This window comes from Coturnix japonica, chromosome 25 (assembly GCF_054131305.1).
Source record: "Coturnix japonica strain WE chromosome 25, WE-NBRP24, whole genome shotgun sequence".
NCBI lineage: Eukaryota > Metazoa > Chordata > Aves > Galliformes > Phasianidae > Coturnix > Coturnix japonica.
In genome coordinates, this window is record NC_140687.1 from 6,929,608 (window position 1) to 6,946,370 (window position 16,763).

Genomic DNA, 16,763 nt, shown 5'->3' on the forward strand with positions numbered 1-16,763 from the left:
GTGCCACCAGCTCCAGCTCACAGATGAATCCCTGGTTACTGCTATAGAATTTAAGATTTTCCATGCAATTGCCGTCAACATTTTGATGCCTTGACCTCTGGTAGATTGTAAGAAAATAAATAAGCTGTTGTAAGTTTAATTTGAAAGCAAAAATACCCCTTCATAATGCTCAGAGATGTCAAAGCATTCTTTGCTCCAAGGGAAGCTGTAGCTGCGATGTCATACAGGCCCAAATAGTTGTTTCTCCTTGGGGAGGGAGACAGAGTGAGCTGTTGAACAGGCACTGTGCCAGAATGAGGGAAATGCTCTCTTGTTCCCTGTTTCTCTCCCTGAAGCTCCATTTCCAGGCCCCAAGCCCGTGGTGATCTCCCTGCTTGAAAGTGGGGAAGGCCCCTGGATCCCAGAAGTGCTTAGCCCTGAGGCCATGCCAGGAGACCTCATCCCAGGTGAGATGGTGGAGGGAAGGGGAATGTTGGGGCTCTAAGAGCCTTCTCTGCCTTTGTTTTATTTTGGGCACCGTGTGCTATTGCTGCATTTTCTCTGTCATCCAGCAGCTGGTGGGATCAAAAATGCAAAGGAGGTTCTGCAGAGAAGTTGTGTAGCAGATAGACAGTGGGGTCACATGTTTGCGGAAGAAATCAGAAGGGATGCCCATGAAGGCCTGCAGCAAGGTCAGGGTGAGCACATCAAGAAGCCCCTGGGAACGCGTCTGGGAATGACATTGAGGAACCCAGTGGACTTCACCATAGGTCCAAAGCAGCCTGAGGAAACCAGGAGCAAGGATGCGTGCCGGATGAAAAAGCAGAATCCGTGCACTGAGTGTGAGAAAAGCTTTAAAACAGATTCCAGCATCACTAACCACCAGTGCATGCACTCAGCAAAGAGGCATTACGAGTTCTGTGATTCTGCAGAGAGCATGAAAAGGAGAGTCCATCCCACTGGCCATCAGTGCATGTACACAGGAGAGAGAGCCTTCGAGTGCTCTGATTGTGGAAAGAATTTCACGGACACTGGGAACCTCACTTCCCACCAGTGTATCCACAGAAGAGAGAGACTGTACAAGTGCCTTGAGTGTGGGAAGAACTTCAAAGATAGTTATAAACTCAAAAGGCACCAACTTGTCCACATAGAAGAGCGACCATATAAGTGCACAGAGTGTGGGAAGAACTTCAAAGATAGTTATAAACTCAAAAGGCACCAACTTGTCCACACAGGAGAGAGACCATATAAGTGCACTGAGTGTGGGAAGAGCTTCAAAAGCAGTTCCAGACTCACTTGCCACCATCGCGTCCACAGAGGAAAGAGACCATATAAGTGCACTGAGTGTGGGAAGAGCTTCAAAAGGAGTTTCGACCTCACCGACCACCATCGCATCCACACAGGAGAGAGACCATATAAGTGCACTGAGTGTGGGAAGAGCTTCATCAAGAAGTCTGTTTTGAAGTGTCACCAGCGCATCCATACAGGAGAGAAACCCTATACATGTCCTGAGTGTGGGAAAAGCTTCACAAGGAGCTCTGAATTGAAGCAGCACCAGAATGTCCACTCGGGAGACAAAGCCTTTAAATGTCCTGAGTGTGGGAAAAGTTTCAGATGGAGTTTTGTATTAAAGCGCCACCAGCGCATCCACACAGGAGAGAAACCCTCTAAGTGTTCGGAGTGTGGGAAGAGCTTTAAAAGATGTTCTAAGCTGATGCTGCATCAGAGCATGCACATTGAAAAGAGACCCTTAAAGTGACCTGAGTGTGGTAAGAGCTTCAAAGGGAGTTCAGAATTCAAGATGCCTCAGAGCATCCACACAGGAGAGTTTCACGGTGTTATCTAGATGAATCTATGTCCATGACAGGGGGCTAGCAGGCCTTTGGGCTCCCCGCCCCCCAAAAATGGGAAGGGGAAAAGGGGTAGGGAGATGGGAGCTGGCTCAGGGAAACAAACAGAGCAGCAGCAACGATCTAAGGAGGAAGACTTACCTTACTAATTATGATGTCGGGATGCAAGATTACACAATATAATACAGTCTAATTGAAACTGAGGTCCTCTGGGATGTGTAGTTCTTCTTCTCTGTGCTCCACGTGATGTTATGATGTGGAATACCCATAGTGAAGAAATTACCAAACCTTGACATTCCACCCCTTTATCTACATTGCTACATCATGCTTGAAAGACATACATATATACAAATAAACAAAAATTAAAATGCATTATACACACAGGTCTATATACAAATATACCCAAAGAATTACTGACTGCACTCCCCCAACATCAAATTTCCTTGTGGTACACATTGAACATCCCCGTCTTTCTTCATCACCCACCAAGTGCACCCAGGTCCCTGGGCAAAAACAGTTCTACATGGACAGGTTTGCACTTTCCAGAGGCTGGAAGGACCCAAACAGCTTTTCCCAACACGTTCTTTACATGTACTACAGGGATCTTATCTCTCTCTACAGTATGCAGGGGGCTGGATTGGCTAGGATCATCACAATTAACAATTAAATCCTCTAGTATTGACAAACCAAGTGGCTTCTGACCAATGCTTCTCCTAGTGCTTCAGTGTTCCACCATCCATTGCTTTCAGCATAGTTTTCTACAACCCATTGTATCGTTCAATTTTACCAGAAGCTGGTGCATGGTAGGGAATTTGATAAACCCACTGTATTTATAAGGGAATGTTTGAAATGTGTCCCATTATCAGACTCAGATCCTCTTGGGGTGCCATGTTGCCACAGGACTTGCTTCTCTAGACTCAGTATGGTGTTTCAGGTGGTAGTATGGGTACTGTGTATGTGTCAACCCACCCAGTGGTTGCCTTCACCATGGTAAGCACATAACACTTAGAATTGTGAGATGGTGGCAAGGTGATATAATCAACCTGCCACTCCTCCCAGTATTTAACCTTCTGCCATCGTCCTTCCTCTCAGAGAGGTTTCATCCTCCTGTCTTCTTTAATTATGGCATGATTCACAGTCACGAATAACATGCGCAATAGCATCCATAGTTAAGTCCACCCCTCAGTCTCCGGCCCACTTATATGTCACATCTCTTCCCTGATGGCCCAAGGTCTCATGGGCCCATTGAGGTAGAAATAATTCACCCTTATTCTGCCAGTCCAAGTCTATTTGAGCCACCTCAGTTCTGGCAGCTTAATAGACCTGATGGTTGTTTTGTTGTTCTTCAGTAGCCCGAATCTTGGGCAAATGCGCATCCACATGGTGCACCTTTATAACCATATTCTTTATTTGGGAAGCAGTGCCTTTCCACAGTCCAGCAGCCCAACTAGGTTTTCCCCTCCGCTGCCAGTTCTTTTGCTCCCGATGCTGTAAGCACCCCCATAAGTCATTTGCCACCATCCACGAGTCAGTATAAAGATACAACACTGGCCACCTCTCCCATTCAGCAACATCTAAGGCCAGCTGGACAGCCTTTACTGTCAGTTCAGCACTGACAGTCGAGGTCCCAGAAGGAGCTGTGTTTCAGTACCAACTACTTCGGAAGCAGCCTGAATCCCCTCATACACAGCTAAGATCTCCTTCTCAGTTGGAGTGTAGCACTCTTCAGACCCCTTATATGCTCAACTCCAAAATCCCAGGGGTCAGCCTCAGGTCTCTCCTGAGGCTCTTTGCCACAAACTTCGAGTGGGACCTTTCTCTCCAGCAGCAGTGTAGAGGATGTTCTTTACATCCTGTCCCATCTGTACTGGCCCCACGGCCACGGCACAGGGTACCTCTTGTTTAATCTGCTCAAAAGCCTTCTGCTGTTCAGGGCCCTATCCAAAACTAATCTTCTTCTGTGTTACCTGATAAAGGTGTAGGGCTGTAGTTTGGAACGTGCATCCTCCAAAAGCCTACTACACCCAGGAAAGACTGTGCCTCATTCTTGCTAGTTGATGTAGACATGGCAGTGAGTTTTTCGATCACATCAGTTGGGATGTGACTATGTCCATCCTGCTACTTTATACCTAGGAACTGAATTTCCTGGGCAGGCCCTTTGCTTTGCTTAATAGCTTGTAAAAGAATTTGGATTATTTGCTCTCCTTTTGTGAAAACGTCCTCTGCTGTATCGCCCCTCACAACAATGTCATTAATGTACTTCAGGTGTTCAGGAGCACCATCCTGTTCCAGTACAGTTTGGACCAACCTATGGCAAATGGTTGGGCTGTGTATCCACCCCTGGGGCAAACGGTTCCAAGTATACTGAATGCCCCTCCAGGTGAAGGCAAACTGTGGCCTACTGACGTATCTGCAAATTAACCTGACTTATCCCAGGACCTTGACTTTCCGGGGGAGAGACACAAACATGGATGCCATGATGTCTTCTCTCATTTTTTCGCTGCGTCACACTCCTTATATACCATCCTACATCCTGTGCAGACACGTACACCCTCTACACAAAACCCGATGCACGCGAGAGAGCCTCTACACACACCTAACTAAACCCCCCACCCACTAACTCTTAATCTGCAGGCCTTACTCAGATGTTCTAGAACACTCCATCTACTCAGAACTACTGTATGCACTCATAAATCCTTGCAAAGACAGCTTAGTACCCCAACAGCCGACATTCTGCAGCCAAAGGAATGGAGAAGAAGGCATTAGCAGTGTCAATGGTGGCATACCATTTGGCTGCTTTTGACTCCAGCTCGTACTGGAGTTCCAACATGTCCCGCACAGCAGCACTCAGTGCGGGTGTGACCTCATTCAGGCCACGGTAGTCTACCCTCAGCCTTCATTCTCCACTGGCTTTACGCACTGGCCATATGGGGCTGTTAAAAGGTGAGTGAGTTTTGCTGATCACTCCCTGATTCTCCAGCTGGCGAGTCAAATCATGAATGGGGAGCAAGGAATCCCTGTTGGTGCGATACTGCCGTCTGTGCACTGTCTTTGTAGCAATCGGTACCTGCTGATCTTTTACTCGTAGCAGCCCCACAACAGACGGGTCCTCTGACAGGCCAGGCAAAACAGACAGCTGCTTAATGTTGTCCATGTCTACAGCAGCTATTCCAAAGGCCCATCAATACCCCTTCGGATCCTTCTGAGGTAATCAATACCAAGTACACACGGAGCCACTGGGCCAGTCACAATAGGATGTTTTTGCCAGTCTTTACCAGTGAGGCTTATTTCAGCCTCCAACACAGTCAATTCTTGAGAGCCCCCAGTCACTCCAGAAATATGGATTGATTCTGTCCCTTTGCGATTCGAGGGCATTAGAGTGCACTTTGCACTGGTATCCAGCAGTGGTTCTGTGGTTCTGTTGTGCCAGACCATTTAATCCACACAGTCCAATAAACTCTTATTATCCCTCTCCCCGCCAAGACTGAGGGCAGGGCCCCTCTATTGGTTACCTGTGATGAATGGAGCAACTCCACTGGTGGTTGGCCTGTTTTGTAGTTCTCTCACCCGTGCTCGTAGTAGAGGAGTAGGTTGGTTGTGCCACTTCCTCATGTCTTCTCTGTGGTCCCGTAGGTAGCACCACATGGAAACACGCGGTGCAATCTTACTGTTGTTCCTTGCTCGAGCTGGAAAGCACACGCGTCTAATAGCTGAAACTTTTGATGATACAGGTGTGGAGTAGGATTGGAATATTTTGATCAGGTCCTTCACTAGACGTGGTGACCTGTATGGAGACTGACCTTCATCAGTCGTTTCTGATACTACTACTCAACCATCACAATTAGTCGATGGAAATAGTTTCTTGTGCATTTCATCTATCAGTCTTCTACTCGTGAGATGGCAGAAACTGCGGTGCGTACTGGGGGGAGCTGCTCTTCATAGTTTTGAAGTGTCATAATCAGTTCAAAAACTCGGGGTCTTCTCTCTTGTTCCTCAGATCTTCCAAATGTTGTTGCCAGTGTGTGTGCATATCTTTCTGGTGCTGTACTTGTGAGTTTCTGCCACATGCTAGGCTTGGTCCTCACTCTCTCAGGATCACGGTCTTGTGGATCAGGGTCATACAACATTTCCACCACGGTCATTTCCCTCAGGTACTGGATACCTTTTTCAATGTTATCCCATTTAATAGTCTGAGGCTTCAAAGCATCCTTGAAGGGTTACATTTCCCTCACGGCTGTTAACAGTCCAGAGGGTGCCAGCTCCATCCAAACATCTGCTAATCTCTCTGTCGATAGCTGGGTCTCTGGCAATGCTTCCTAGTTGGTGAGATTCATTACCAGCTAGAGACAGGCTGTTGGCCCCGTTGTCCCAGCAGCGAATCAATAAGGCAAGAGACCTTCATTTTGATGCCATGTAAACTCCTTTCTTGAGCCTTGGAATTCATCCATCTTCAGAGGTTGATGAATGGTAATAGAGATTTCCTCCTCATCACTCTCTTCTTCGTGCCTCTTAGTTTTTTTTTGTTTTGTTTTGTTTTGTTTTGTTTTTTTGCATTTCTCAATGCCAATCCAGACCCCCTACCTGGATCTTCTGCTGCCTCCTCCTCTGCTTCTCCTTCTTCTCATCCTAGACACAAGGACACCTGTTTCCATTTCTTCCTTCCACAGGGGCAACTGATATTGTTACTGGTGCCTTCTGTGACTGATCAGAGTTGACTTGGGGATTTATTTTTTTTTTTGAGGCTTGAACCTCAGATAGGAAACTCTCTCTCTCTTGGGTAGTATTATACAGAGTACAGTAAGCATAAACCAAACCCCAAGTATGGTTTACCTCCTTAGATCTCTGACTCAAATACTCAATTTCTCAGGGTCCCTCAGGTGTTCAAGAGTGAAATCACATGACATTGCCGGTCCCCACGCTTCTAAGATTTTTCCTAAACCTTTCCATATTCCCTGCCAGTCAGCATTTTCTGGTTTTGGAGGGGACTTCCGCATAGAACGTGAACATGACGCATGACGTGAACATGAGTATGAACACGAGTATGAACACTAACTCGGTTTTCAAAAACTGTGCGGCAATCTGATAAGGCAGCCTAAACCGGATTGAACATCGTGGTGTTTGTAAAATTAGCTGCTGTGAAATTAGCAATTGTGAAATTAGTCATTGTAAAATTAACTATTTCATCTGGGATGCAAGTGTCAAAATTCACATCATACCACATTGCATAGAAGTAGCAGGCAGGTGTCTCCATCAATGCCCTTACTTGGTTGTATAATGCATATATTCTATAACAAGAAATCAATAAATTAAGAAGGGCCAGTAAGTTCCAAAGAACATGATGGCTTTGAATCCCCTATGCAGTGCTCCTAAAATAAAGAGCAGACTCATAGCTGGCAGTAGCTGGCAGGCGCTGTAAAAGTCAGAGCTAGCTAGCTGTGCTCTGGGAGAGAAAGAAATCCCTTTGTTTTCTTTACAAAAGCAAGACAGCAATGCTCAGAGTTTACAACTACTCCTGAATGTTGACAGTTTGCCTGGACTTTCAAGGTCACACTCTCAGTGAGCAGCTACAAAAAGATATCACTCCCCTAACAAAGCTCTCTGAGAGCAAAGAGAGATTTGTTCTAAAAGCTAAAAAGCAGCAGCTTATGCCCGCCATCTCCACCAAAATCTGTCACAGGTTACCTAGATTTATGTTTGGTAATGACAGGGTGCAGTTGCCCCGTAGGGCCCCCAGCCCAAAAAAGAGAGCTCCAGCCTGGGAGCAAGATTATAAATATGTCCTCTGCGTGTGACTTATCTCTGGCCATGAAGTCCTCTGGGATATGTAGTTTTCTTCTGAGAGATGAGTATTCGGAATGTTGTTATTACATGGAACTGGAGTATGAAGCTTCTAATGATCCAAACTGCACATAATGTTATGATGTGGAATATTGACAGCAACATTACAAAACCATGACACAATGTTTTGCCCAGTTTGTGTTAAAGCCAGAGTTACAGTTTTTAATCAGTCAATATCGTCGCACTCTTAGCTCCAGTTTTATTCAATTTCTTGCCAGAGTAACCTGGCAGGTACAAGAATTTCTGTATTCCTACTTGTTTTCTTAGCTTATATTTAATTAGTCCAAAAAAGGAAACCTTTTCTTGTTGGGCAATAACTTCTAAGAAGCATCAATATCCACCAGAAAATGAACCTCTTTATCCTGCTTTCCTCGATGCAATTTCCCATTGCAGTTTGCACACTGCTTTCCTTCCAGTGGGGAGGAGCCCACCCTGGGCTGTTCAAGACCCCATCCCCCCTCGCCTCTCCATGAGGGGATGTCTGGGTCCTACTGCCTTATTCTAACACCACAACAGTAAGAGCTGTTCTTATTCCCAGTTCCTTTTTTATATGTACGTCAATCAGTTTTGTTTTGGTTAGTTTTCATATCATTCACCACTCTTCCGTCCTGACATTCCTTTTATACCTTGCCAGTCCTTCTTTCTTCTGCCTGTGTCTGTCCCAAACTTTCTTATTTTCCAAACTCTCATCATTACATAAGCTACTAACATCCTATTTCACTTTCGCCTCCTTCTCTCCAGAGGTGTCCAGTGCTAACACTGGGATTTCAGGTTTCCTAGATCTCTGCACATGATGGCTATTCTCACTTCCATTGCCCTGTCCTCTCCACCTCCCCCTTCGCTGTTTACAGCAGCAGTCTCTTTCCCTGGCTCTCTCTCACTTTAAAAGTTCCTGCTGGGGGAGGGAACAATGAAGGGGGATTACTCTCACAGAATCACAGAATTGTAGGGGTTGGAAGGGACCTCTAGAGATCATCGAGTCCAAACCCCCTGTCAAAGCAAGTTCCCTATACCATGTTGCACAGGTAGGCGCCCAGATGGGTCTTGAATATCTACAGAATCTCTCATACCAGCGCAGATAAACTCACTTTCTCCTTAACCCATTTTCCTTTGAACACTATTCCACTATTTGTACCCTCAGTTACAATTCCACATACCCTCAATTATACTTTTGTATAGGTATATCACAACTTATATATATATATATATACACATTGTGTTAGTTTATACTGTTATACAGTTAATTATTTTAACTTCTCCTCTTTGGATCCTTTATTACTCAGGTCTTGTTTGTCCAGCACCAAAAATCAGTAGTTCTATTTCAGATGGCTGGACAGAAATGAGCTGCAGTCTTTGTACGTATGACTTTAATCTAATTTTTAATAACTACAAATTGCTTCACTTAGATGCTGAGAGCTTTAAACGAAATATTCGTATCTTGTTCTAAATGCAGAAACAACACTTGATTCCCACAAAATGTACGGCAGTCAGTTGGTATCTGTGGCAATTTGGAATGTATTGCACTGGGTACGTAGGGTCAACCCCAATACATTAGACCTTATCTTTTTACAGCGGGAGGGGGATGTGTACCGCACTTTGAGAGGAGTGCTGGGTATAAGCTGACCATACTGGGGTTGTAAGAGAAATAGTCATCAAAATACGAGAGGGACTAGAAAAAGGGAGAAAGGAGAGAGATGCAACAAAGCTGGTATGAATCAATGTTTAACTGTTCTCCCTCGCTGACTACCTTGCTGTCCACTTTAGCGGGACCTCTTATTTTATTAATCCTGAGACTAACTCTTGGACCATTTCTGTTCAATACACTTATTGCCATTGTTAAGGGTCGGTTAGAAACAGCCTATTTAATGTTAGTAAGAAAAGAATATGAACGTATCAGTAGCAAGGAAGAGGATGAATCTACCCTCCAGAGGGCTAAAGAAGCAGTAAAACGATTTAATGAACAAAATCAGGATTAAATAGAAAAATGGAGATTGTGATAGGTAAGGGTTAAGTTTGTTAGTCAAATGAAACTCAGTGGTGCTTTCTCAGGAGTCCTGGAATGTAAACAGTGTTGTAAAATGTAGATCGTGTTGTAAAGCAGGGAAACTAAGAAGCAGCAAGCACTGCAAACTACACATTGCCAGGGCACATAAGCTGCTAGAAAATAACCAAAGATATAGGAAAAGACTGCTGACTTTCATCCCCACAACACTCTACGACCCCAGCAATAACCTGCACAGCCACAAGAATGACTGGAATATATAAAAGAGATAACAACTGTACAAATGTAGAACCTTTGTTCAAATTGCCACCCTGGTGGAGTACAGACTCCCCTCAGCACCCAGCTCTGTTTTGCTCACTTTACCACCTTCCTTAATTGAATAAAGCTATCCCTTTATTTAAATCACAAGATTTGATGGTTTTGACACGGTTTTGACACGGGAATCTATAGCAGACAACCATACGGACCAAAAACCCACACAGAACTCCATAGTATTGCTTCACAGAAGACTTATTAGGACCCTTAGACAAGGATCTGGGGATAGTCGTATTCTTACCGCAGCTTTTGGGTAAAGCTGCTACCCACAGCTCGGTTCCATTGCAAGAGTTCTGTTCAACACACAATGTCCCCTGGTGCTGTACCGGAGATTACCTCATGCTGGGACATACTCGTGGGGGTTAGGAGTAACAGGAACGCCAGGACAGCAAGGGAGGGATGTCTGACCACAAGGGTGTGCGAATGTCCCCACCAAAGGAAGCAAAGAGAGCCGGCAGAATGCGATGCTTCATTAGCGTAACAAAACACAGCCCCCATTCCTCCCTCCCTCAAACCGTTCTCCCCTACACCCCTCCCATCGCCCTCCCCCGAGGGCAGATGTGCCTTGAGAACGAGCTCCGGGCGTGTTCGTTGTGGGAATTCCTGCCTTCCTGAGCCCGTGCGGAAGAAGCGAGAGCCTGTCTGGAAGCCATCCGGGCAGCACCGCGGTGGCAGGAGGTGCACCAAGGCCGTCCTGCGGCCAGCTCCGGGCTGAGGGCACTCGGCATCCTCTGCTCTACGCGACTCCGAGGAGCCCGGCTACCTGCACCAGAGCTGGGAGCAGCCTGCTCCGCACCCAAGGTAGGTGCCCTTCGTGGCTCGTGCAGAGGAGCGCACGCTTCCTGCCCCTGCCAGCAGCACCGGGAGAGGAGCGGGGAGCGGCCCCGGACGGGGCGGAACCCGCACTGCCGTACCCCAGGCGGGACCCTGGTCCCGGCTCCAGCTCCCGCTCAGCGCAGCAGGTTTGCTGGCCCAGACGGGCTGCAACCAGGGCAGCAGTTTATGCAGCCCGGGCTGGGCTCCGAGGGGCACGGGAACGGGCTGGGAGCTGGGACAGTGAGGAAGGGAGCAGAGGAGGTCAGCGTGCTCTGCTGCCCGGTTGGATCTCTGTAACACAGCGCAGCTGGGACTGCAGTTCTTCCTCTGGGTCATGGGAGACACGAGACGGCCTCGCTCTGCAGCTGTGCACGAGTGGATTGATGGAAGCTTTAAACTCCCCGGTGCCTCCTTTGGAGTGTCTTAATGTGAAGCACCCAAGAGGGAATTTCCACTCCCCCTGCTTCTCCTCCCCGGCAGTTCCCAGCTTCCTTTCGGGGACCCTGCGGGCAACACGTGCTTCTAGCGACCCTTGAAATGGCGTTACCTTTTGTTTGCTGAGCGCTTGCCTGATGCCTCAGCTGGGGTTGTGCAAAGCCCTGGCAAGGCTTTTGTTGAGTCTGTCCCGGCAGCTGCAGATGCCTTGAGCACACAGCTGCGGGCCCTGAGCACGTTCAGCATCTGCAGCAGCTCCGGCACTGGGCTCTGGAACAGACGATGAGAAGCTGGCAGCCTGTGGGCTGACTGGAGCACGCGTTGAGAACACGGCCTAGCAGCAGCAGGTCATTAAAGCACAGCCCATCTGCCTTCTGCAAAGGGCAGGCGCTGCTGAGAGCGTTCCCTGCTATTGAGTGCAGTCTGTGTACTGCAGTTTTATGGCCTTTCATCTGTTATTGCTGGAGTGTTTCCTGGTGTGTTGTGCATTGTCTTTGGCATCACAAAGAGGGATAAGTCCAAGATGCCATTATTGTTCTGTTTAGCACTGCTACTATTTGGTAAGTTTCCTTCCTGGTTCGGTTAAAATTCCCAGCACAGCATCGGCTGGTTGTGGTTGTGACCATCACAGGCTGGTCTGGCTGCAATGCTGTCAGATACTCTCTCTTCTCAGGAGATGGAAAAATATTCTCCGTATGGTTGGATGTTTTGTTGATTTATTAATGTGTTTAAGGAAGTCATCCTGTTTAGTTGAGAAGTGTGTATGATCCAGTTGATTCCTCGCCATTTTGCATTTCCTTACACAAGGAATGTGAGCCCTCATCACTTTTAGGTAACATCAGCAGCAGGTGGTTTTGAGAACTACATCATTTTCCTTCACAAAGTACTTTTCCAAACCCTTTTATGAGGGCTTGGTTGATTTCAGCAAGCCCAAGGCTACTTCCACTCCTGAGAGGATGTACAGACATCTGCCAGAGGATTTAATCTGTTTGCCACCAGGTGTTCCCCTCACGGATCTGTAGAGGCAGTGCTCTAGCAGGCTGCTCTGCTGGCAGCTGCCATCTGTGCTGAGGCTCGCTGTGTTTGTGTGTTGGGGACTGCATTCACAGTGTTCTTCCATGAACCAGGTGCTTTTCTGCACCTCCTGCTGGATGGTTGGATGGCCATACCATTTTCTAACAGTATTTTTACAGCACTTTCCTGGGTAGCCATCCCATTTAGACGTGCTTGCAGTCAGTCAAAAGATCCCCAGTTGGCACAGACTGTCCTTGTTGTATGTCCTCAACTTTCTTCTCCACTCAGACCTCCAATAAAACTCCCCTTCTGAGGTGACTGGATACACTTGGTTATTTACTGCATAGAGGGTAGGGTTACACGCACAGCTACAGGAGGCCATCCCATTGAGTCACGAGGCTCAGAGTACTTCCCCTTTCTTTCTCATGTCTTCAGACCACAGAGGTAAGGAGCTAGGATGTGGCTGGATCCTCTCCAAGTCCCAAACTTGCTCAAGGCTTTGTGTGGAAGGAATCAAATGGTCCCTCTAAGGCAGAGCCTTATAGAGCACATGAAAGCTCCAAAGTGACCACGGCTGTCTTAGAGAAGATCTGTACTGAGGAGGAGTCTTGATGTCAAGCTGCAAGGGATCTCTGTGCAGGTGTGAGCTGCAGAGAGCCCTGCTTGAGGGCAGGTCCTGTAGTGCAGCCTGCTGCTGTGCAGCAGAGCTGGAGGGGCACTTGTGCTGCTCCCTGTTTTGGGGTAAGATGGCTGCCTCCATGCCTTGCTTTGTCTTAAGTCCCCAGCTCAGTCTCAGCTGTTGAACTAAGTGTCTGCTAACAGTTGCATCAGCCTCCCAGTATGAAACAGCTTTGTGGCAGTTTATCTCTCTCAGCTAGGCTGTTTGTTGTGCTGCAGCTTATTGTCTTCCTCTGTAAGCCGAGGCTGTGCCCTGCAGAAGGGCTGAGCTGGGACTGGGACTGCTGCATTCCCTCACAGCTCCCCTGCCATTTCTCTTCTCCCTGCAGGCTCCAGTTCAACTTCTGCCTTCCAGCCGTGATCATCCCAGCCTGCAGGAGAGCAGCAAATGGCCGCAGCACATCCAGCTGAGGTAGGGGTTGGGGAAGCAGGCAGGAGAGACCAAAGGGCCAGGGATGTGAATGCAGGGGAAGAGGGAGGTGCTCTCAGCCAGCGTGTGTGTGCAGGGGACAGGGAAGCAGCTGGGATGGGAGGATCTGTCCTGTGTGAACTGTTTTCCTGGGCCTTGGCTGTTCCCAGCAAGGTGCTTCTTTGCTTGCAGGAGCCCGTGAGCTTTGAGGAGGTGGCCGTGTATTTCAGCAGGGAGGAGTGGGCGCTGCTGGACCCTGCGCAGCGAGCGCTCTACCGGGACGTGATGCTAGAGACGTACCAGTGCGTGGCCTCGCTGGGTGAGAGCTTGTCTGCCTTTCCTCCTCGTTAGGGCACCTTTGGCTGTGCAGAATGAGCCTCTGCAAGCTGGGCCTTGAATAATTGTCATGAAGCTACATATTGACTAACACAGCAGTGCCAGCAGGAAAGGAGATACTGAGAAGCATGAGTTTCAGAAGGGATTAGTATGCACGGCACTCTGATCAAAGCTGCAGATTCAGTGCTGGCAAGCAGGTATCAGCCAGGAGGGAGAAAACCAGCCCTTGTGTTGTGTGTTGCATGGTGCCACCAGCTCCAACTCACAGATGATTCCCTGGTTACTGCTATAGAATTGAGGATTTTCCATGCAATTGCCGTCAACATTTTGATGCCTTGACCTCTGGTAGATTGTAAGAAAATAAGTAATCTGTTTTAAAGTTAATTTGAAAGAAAAAATATCCCTTCACAATGTTCTGAGATTCTTTGCTCTAAGGGAAGCTGTAGGCACGGTGTCATTCAGACCCAAATGTTGTTTTCTCCATGGGGAGGGACACAGTGGTGCTGATGACCTGTCGAACATATAAAAAAAATATCCCTTCATAATGTTCAGATGTCAAATCATTCTTTGCTCCAACATTCAGGCCCAAGGGGTGGTTTGTCCATGGGGAGGGAGACAGAGTGGATCTGTTGAACAGGCACTGTGCCAGAATGAGGGAAATGCTCTCTTGTTCCCTGTTTCTCTCCCTGAAGCTCCATTTCCAGGCCCCAAGCCCGTGGTGATCTCCCTGCTTGAAAGTGGGGAAGGCCCCTGGATCCCAGAAGTGCTTAGCCCTGAGGCCATGCCAGGAGACCTCATCCCAGGTGAGATGGTGGAGGGAAGGGGAATGTTGGGGCTGTAAGAGCCTTCTCTGCCTTTGTTTTATTTTGGGCACTGTGTGCTATTGCTGCATTTTCTCTGTCATCCAGCAGCTGATGGGATCAAAAATGCAAAGGAGGTTCTGCAGAGAAGTTGTGTAGCAGATAGACAGTGGGGTCACATGTTTGCGGAAGAAATCAGAAGGGATGCCCATGAAGGCCTGCAGCAAGGTCCGGGTGAGCACATCAAGAAGCCCCTGGGAACGTGTCTGGGAATGACATTGAGGAACCCAGTGGACTTCACCATAGGTCCAAAGCAGCCTGAGGAAACCAGGAGCAAGGATGCGTGCTGGATGAAAAAGCAGAATCCGTGCACTGAGTGTGAGAAAAGCTTTAAAACAGATTCCAGCATCACTAACCACCAGTGCATGCACTCAGCAAAGAGGCATTACGAGTTCTGTGATTCTGCAGAGAGCATGAAAAGGAGAGTCCACCCCAATTTCACGGACACTGGGAGCCTCACTTCCCAGCAGTGTATCCACAGAAGAGAGAGACTGTACAAGTGTGCTGAGTGCGGGAAGAACTTCAAAGATAGTTATAAACTCAAAAGGAACCAACGTGTCCACACAGGAGAGCGACCATATAAGTGCACAGAGTGTGGGAAGAACTTCAAAGATAGTTATAAACTCAAAAGGCACCAACTTGTCCACACAGGAGAGCGACCATATAAGTGCACTGAGTGTGGGAAGAGCTTCAAAAGCAGTTCCAAACTCACTTGCCACCATCGCGTCCACACAGGAGAGAGACCATATAAGTGCACTGAGTGTGGGAAGAGCTTCAAAAGCAGTTCCAAACTCACTTGCCACCATCGCGTCCACACAGGAGAGAGACCATATAAGTGCCTTGAGTGTGGGAAGAGCTTCATCAGCAAGTCTGTTTTGAAGTGTCACCAGCGCATCCATACAGGAGAGAAACCCTATACGTGTCCTGAGTGTGGGAAAAGCTTCAGAAGGAGCTCTGAATTGAAGCAGCACCAGAATGTCCACTCGGGAGACAAAGCCTTTAAATGTCCTGAGTGTGGGAAAAGTTTCAGATGGAGTTTTGTATTAAAGCGCCACCAGTGCATCCACAAAGGAGAGAAACCCTCTAAGTGTTCGGAGTGTGGGAAGAGCTTTAAAAGGTGTTCTAAGCTGATGCTGCATCAGAGCATGCACATGGAAAAGAGACCCTTAAAGTGACCTGAGTGTGGTAAGAGCTTCAAAGGGAGTTCAGAATTCAAGATGCCTCAGAGCATCCACACAGGAGAGTTTCACGGTGTTATCTAGATGAATCTATGTCTATGACAGGGGGCTAGCAGGGCTTTGGGCTCCCCGCCCCCCAAAAATGGGAAGGGAAAAGGGGTAGGGAGATGGGAACTGGCTCAGGGAAACAAACAGAGCAGCAGCAACGATCTAAGGAGGAAGACTTACCTTACTAACTATGATGTCGGGATGCAAGATTACACAATATAATACAGTCTAATTGAAACTGAGGTCCTCTGGGATGTGTAGTTCTTCTCTGTGCTCCACACGATGATATGATGAGAAATACCAATAGAAAAAATATTACCAAACCATGCCATTCCATCTCTTATTCTACATCGCTATAATATGCTTAAAATACATATAAATAAACAAAAATTAAAATGTATGACACACACAGGTCTATTTACATCTATATACATAGAATTACTGACTGCACTGCCCCAACATCAAATTCCTTTGTGGTACATATTGAACATGCCCATCTTTCTGCATCACCCACCAATTTTGCTCCCAGGTCCCTGGGCAAAAAAAAATTTCACCAAGTGGTTTGCCCTTTCCAGAGGCTGGAAGGACCCAAACAGCTTTTCCCAACATGTTCTTTACATGTACTACAGGGATCTTATCTCTCTCTACATTGTGCAGGGAGCTGGATTGGCTAGGACCCTCATGATTGACAGATCTTCTCATACTGACCAACCAAGTGGCTTCTGCCCAATGCTTCTCCCAGTGCTTCAGTGTTCTACCATCTATTGCTTTCAACATAGCTTTCAACAACCCATTGTTCAATTTTACCAGAAGCTGGTCACTGTAGGGGATATGATAAACCCACTGTTTTTATAAGGAAATGTTTGAATTGTGTCTCATTTTCAGATTCATATCTTTCTTGGGTGCCATGTCACCATAGGACTTGCTTCTCAAGATTCAGTGCGGTGTTTCAGGTGGTAGTATGGGTACTGTGTATGTGTCAAGCCACCCAGTGTTTGCTTTCAC

The 16,763-nt window shown here is 47.4% G+C and overlaps 1 pseudogene across 1 annotated transcript in view; it reads left to right on the top strand.

Moving 5' to 3' along the window:
* Positions 1 to 16,000, top strand: part of LOC146756861 (uncharacterized) — a 31,791-nt pseudogene extending 15,791 nt beyond the window's left edge. The window contains exons 5-9 of the transcript XR_014937153.1: positions 491 to 1,810; positions 2,745 to 2,819; positions 13,601 to 13,655; positions 14,411 to 14,475; positions 14,568 to 16,000. The product of XR_014937153.1 is annotated as an uncharacterized LOC146756861 (transcript). The remainder of the gene's footprint in view (positions 1 to 490; positions 1,811 to 2,744; positions 2,820 to 13,600; positions 13,656 to 14,410; positions 14,476 to 14,567) is intronic.
* The last annotated feature ends 763 nt before the right edge of the window (positions 16,001 to 16,763 follow it).